The following is a 6,072-nucleotide window of genomic DNA, read 5'->3' as shown; positions in this document are numbered from 1 at the left end:
TTCCTGAAGCGGAGCCATCAGAGTCTGCCAGCATTGCACAAGAGATCACGTTAGTTACGTTCCTAGAATTCACTGCATAGATTCTTCCTGTTTTAACAGGCTTTCCATACAACAGGAAGAAATCATCAGGTTCAACCTTGTCCGAATGTGACCATAGAGATGACCAGATCGTCTAGAATTTTACAGATTTTTACAGATACGGACTAGTGACTATCCTTTCTGTGTAAGCTACATCCAGGCCAGTGGTCCAGACCACAGCATTAATATGCATTGTTTAGTTAGATACAAGCATATTCAGTGCATGAGCAGTGTCAGCATTAAAGGTCTTAAGGATAAATGCTGGGGGACAGGGCTCAGAGTGGCACTGTGGGGTTATTGCGCTGCCACAATGGCCCAGGGGTCACAAGTTCAAATGCTGAACCATGCAGCTTTGCTATCGACGACACACGGGGTCCGAGACAGCACAATTGGTCGTGCCTTCTTCGGGTGGGTGGATGTCGCTCTCTCCTCATCACTTCTAAAGCGATGTTAGCAGGCACAGGCGTCTGTTAGCAGGTGCCGCATGTGGCTGGATGGCTTAATTGGCAGCACCACATTGGGATAAATAAATAAATAAATAAATAAATAAATAAATAAATACTAGGGGATAATGCTAACCAATTCAAAGTCTAAGTCAGATAAATGCTGCATTACTGTGTTATAACACTTGGGTTATAATGTAGAAGTGTTGGGGAATATTTTCTGAAGACCCAGAGAGGTTAATGTAGATGTAAATGATGATGATAGTGTATCATTTAAGGAGTAATCCCCTCCCTATGAGCTAATCAGGGCTTGTTCTAACTCATCTCAGGCTTCCAAACAGGCAGGCAGATTTGTGCAGGTTTTTCATGCCTAATCTCACACAAATGTCCACATCAGTACATCATCTACCAGATCATTTACACTTGAACACAGTCCCTGTAGAGAAGTATTGCCAAAAGAATAGGACTCATAAACATAAACCTAGTGGCACCATGCTGCCTAATACCAGACATGAGCTAGAGGGGTATAAAGCCCCCCAGAATATACAGCCTTCATGTATATATGTGTTAATCAGGTCATATTACACACATTACATGCTGGACTATCTTATCAGCTTTAATCATCAACAATCAGACGTGAATAAACACGACTTGGCTGAAGCCTCACTGACAACAGAAGAGAACAGAGATAGGCCCTGCTTATCAATAACAGATTTATCAACACAGAGAGTCATTATAAAGGATGATGGAGCAGTGAAGAGACTCTACTCACCTGGGCTGCACAGCTCACGGGACAGGAATGAAGAAGAGAGGCTGCATGTCCTCGAGCCAGTCCTCAGTCTGTTTCCAAAGTTCAGGTGGGAGGAGATTCGCTGGTGTAATTCTTGCCAATTCACTGTGCGCTTTATTTCCTTCAAGCAGACGCAGTGGGGGACAGCTTTACGGCTCGATTGCACTGCATTATACTGACTTCATTCCAACATGAACATCGTTTTCAGATGAATTCACAGCAGCACAGTTATTTTGAGTAAGTAAACAGAAAGGGTAGAGACACTATATAGAGTTCTGCAGTAAAGGAAATGGAAATGTATAGAATTATGACTATATAATATATAATTATAACTATAAGAACCATTTGGATGTGTTAGCCTGGTTTAATGCTTCTTCTCTATGGTAGAAACCTCTTCTTTACTATACAGAACAGTGTGTATGTGGCCATAATTACACATAAATAAAGGAATAGTATAATAGTCCTAATAAAGACACACACACACACACACACACACACACACAAATATTAACATGAACATTTATATTAGATGCTTCACTGACTGTAACAGAGAGAATAGCGTCTCTGTAACCCTGTAGTGTTACTCCTGTAATATTACTCTACTGTCCACAAGGGGGCGCTCAAAGCTCAAAATTTGTATCAACTGCAGTGGAGTACAAGTGAATTACACTCTGTTACAGGGGTGGTGGCTCAGTGGTTAGAGCACCGGGGTGTATCAATAACAGGGTTGTGGGTTTGATTCCCAGGCTCGGCATGCTGCCACTGTTGGGCCCTTGAGCAAGGCCCTTTACCCTCTCTGCCTTTCCCCAGGCACTGGAGTTGGCTGCCCACTGTTCTGGGTGTGTGTGTACTCACTGCCCCTAGTTCACTAGTGTGTGTGTGTGTGTGTTTTCACTACCACAGATGGGTTAAAGTACAGTGACAAATACATTCACCTTTACACTCTCCGCCTGTAGGGGGAGCCCATAAGCAAAAATGTCTTACAGTTCTCTTTATATAGTTGTGTCCACAATTGTGCACGTGCATTTGTGGCCAAGCTGAGAGCTCCAGAAGCAGCCTCTGAGGGTAGAGAAGCATGTGGACTGAGGCGGTAGAGTAACACTACAGAGTTTTACATAAATATGACTCGGGTTACGCAGCGTCCTGCAGCTCTGCAGCTCCAAACTTGCGGAGTGGCAGTGACAGAGATGCCGTTCTGCCGGTCACAGTCAGGCTCAGTGGCTCATCAGCATGATTCGGAAGCTGCTGATTTCAGGTTTTATGGTCTCTTTAAATGTTGTCTGCTGATGAAAGTACTGCTTGTTTCAGCTAGCGCTGACCTCCACTCTGCAAGGCCGTTTGATCGAGGCTCTTCGTGGTCAGTGTTTGGTTAGCCTTGGGCCAGCTTGGCTATGTTAGTGTAGTGGATCAGAGGTGAGGAGAGGACTGGAGAAGGCTGACTGTGACTGAGCGGTCAAACACCTGGCGCATGTGCTGATGTTAGCTGCCGTTAGCTGTTGTTGTTCTTTTATAGATGGAGGCACAACGAGGTGAATGACCACTGGGTGAATGACCGTTTGCTGTGTGTAAAAAGTGAAAAGGGTGATAAGCTTTAGTTTTAAAGCTTGTTGGGATTTTGTTTCACTTCTATGTGATGTACAGTACAAGCACTTGCACAGTTAACCCCTCGGAGCCTGGGTTTATTACTCAGTAAGTACTATGGATTATTCAGTAACTTGAGAAATGAAAGGAACTTGTTAGATGTCATTCACAAGTACTGTATATGTGCCATAAACCACTTGTTTGCTGTAAAATCAGATTTATGGTGCCAAGAACATGTGCAACCCTTTAGGCCCTTTGAAAGGCCTGTTAAAGGCCCGTGTATTAAAATGCACCGTTGACCCCAGGGGCATTTCTAGACTAACTGTTGTACTGGGGCACACAGAGAATGTGGACTGAGGCAGTAGAGTAAGTAGTATTACAGGATTTTACACTAATATGACTCCATGAGTCCATGACTTCGGCACATTTTTCCACCTCTGTTTGCCTTATAATATTAATAGATAATAATAAAAAAATAATAGCATCCTAATTTTGATAACAATATTACTAGTTATTACTATTATCACATTTTGCAAGCCAGTGTTGACAATTCTTTGCATTTTTGGTTCCTGAAAAGTGATTATTAATATTCTTATTATTATTATTGTTATTATCATTATTATTATTTTAGTAGTAGTAGTAGAAGTAGTAATAATAATTGGACATTACTAAACTGCCAAAAGCAAGTAAAGTAAAATAAAAGGATTTAATTGTTAAAACATTATATTCAAAATTAAGTAAGTACAATTGTATTGATCTCCAAACACCTAAACAATCCACCTGACACAAATATCTGACACTGTTTACATTATTATATTATATATATTATTATATATATTATATTTTCCTCTATTATGTTTATATTTTCATAGCTGATGATTTATATGATGGTGTTTGTTATAATTTCCCACAGTTATGCAATTATAAGTGGCCTTAATACAGCCAAAGTATATATGCAAGTATATATATGTAGCTATGAGCTATTTATGAATGATAATGACTCTGCACACTAAATAAATAAATAAATAAATAAATACTGACAGAAAGTGTTAGCTGATTGAGCTTTTGGAAAGACGCTGGGGCATTGTGGGAAATGCAGTGCCTGTAGTAATTTTGTCTGCTGAAAAACATGTATCTCCTTTTTTTTGTCCGTTCATTCTGGATAAATGGACCAAAAGAAATGCTCTTGGAATAAACGTATCTTTGTTTACATTGACATCCATTTAAACTTAAGTTAACTTTTGCCTTCTCTTGTAAAGTCCCTTTTTTGGAGATGCTGGACATGTTTTTCATTGGACAGTTGATGGTTTGCTGTATACCCCTGTAGCACACACCTGGCATTATGCAGCATGGTGCCAAGAGGTTCATGTTTATCTGCTGCAGAGGGTCCTATTCTATTGGCAGTACTTCTCTACACAGACTAGACAAGCTGTGTGTGTGTGCATTTGCACATCAGTGTGTGTCAGCAATGGGTGCAACTTCAAGTAGCTGAATGCATTCATTAGAAGGGGTGTCCACAAACTTTTGACTCTGAGTATTTTATTGAACAAATGAGGCACAGCACAGTCCAGCTCATCAGAGCAGAGGTCGTTCCCTGACACGGTGAGAAAAGCAGGCTGTTTAATTATTAGAGGTTGGGAAATACCCGTGCCCATGCATCCCCTTATCCGCTTCATGCTGGTCAGGGTCACGGTGGGTCAGGAGGATGTCCCAGTGGATGAGCAGTGTTTTGAGAGCAGTGGATTGACACCTCATGGCTTGTCCGTCAGCCTTTGCGTGCTCAAGAGGATTCCCTTTCAGCGCTGCCTTCAGCTGGTTCTTCAAGCAGAAAGCCACAAATGTTCTTTCCCCTGCCACACATGAGGTGAGTAAGTGTACTGAGGTCAAATCAGATCTGTAAAATAATAAATAATACAATTTCCAGCCATTACACACAGTGTGCACCAGGTGGCGCTAGTAGAAAATATTGCAATGGGGGGGGGGGGGGGTCTGGAGCTCTGCAGCTCTGGAGTCTGGAGCTGTGTGTCCAGTCATGTGTACAGTAGAGTCTAGACTAGAGTAGTGTTCATTAAACATCCCTAAAAATCCTGTTGGTTTTATTATGGTGTCTAATGGAAGTTCCAAGTTCTTGATTTATTAATAAATTGATTTATTAATCAATTAATATCACAAATATATACAATTTGAAGGGTTAAGCAGGTACCCTGCAGGTGTCTGATGGGTATACAAATGTGATGGCTGTTTGTCAATAACAGTAACCATTAGGCCAATTTGCCAAGTAGGCCAGTTTGCTAGGCAGGTGCTGTATTGGTAAGAGTGGACCAGGCCCAGCAGATATAAAATTATCGTAGATATAAAATTAGAGATGATCCTGTTGTTTATCTGTTGCTGTACCATTGGTGTCAGTCATCCTCTAATATGTCATCAGTGGTCAGTTTCAGGAATGCACCAGCAAGCGGTGGTTTCAATGGTTTCACATCCCAACTGGTAAATATCTCAAAAAAATCGGTGGAATTTCCCTATAAGCGAGCAATAAACTCTACTACTTCTGATTAGACTCCAATCAGCCATAACATTATGACCACTGACGGGTGAGGTGAAAACTTAGATTATCTTCATCTACACTGGCTCCGGCCAAGGGAGGATGTTTTAGGCAGCAAGTGAACAGTCAGTTCTTGAAGGTGACATGTGAAAAGCAGGGGAAATGGCCTGTGGTGTGGGGTGTTCCTGGTATGCAGTGGTCAGTATCTACATATCTACCTCAAAAGGACTACCAGTGAACCGGCGACAGGGTTATGGCCGCCTAAGGCTCACTGATGCTCATGGAGGGCCCACCTCCTCCGACTCACAGGAGTTCTTAAAGGATCTGCTGCTAATGTCTTGGTGCCAGATACCACAGGATGCCTTCACAGGTCTTGTGGAGTCCATGCCTTGAATGGACAGACCTGTGGTGAAGGCACAAGGGGAACCTAGTTAATATTAGGCAGGGAGTGCTAATGGTATGGCTGATGGGTGCAGCTTAACGAGTTCCGGGCTATTACGGTAGTTTGTGTTCATGCATCCTCCATGCATGTGTTCAGCTGTCCAATGACTTTTAGCTGACTTTCAGCACAACCCTTTTCCATGTGGGACAGAAATTATTAAAGGGCTGTATTTTTATTATAATTAGCTTCTATTATA

The sequence above is a fragment of the Salminus brasiliensis genome, chromosome 17 (genome assembly GCF_030463535.1).
Source record: "Salminus brasiliensis chromosome 17, fSalBra1.hap2, whole genome shotgun sequence".
Classification (NCBI taxonomy): domain Eukaryota; kingdom Metazoa; phylum Chordata; class Actinopteri; order Characiformes; family Bryconidae; genus Salminus; species Salminus brasiliensis.
Note: the sequence above shows the minus strand (reverse complement) of the source record.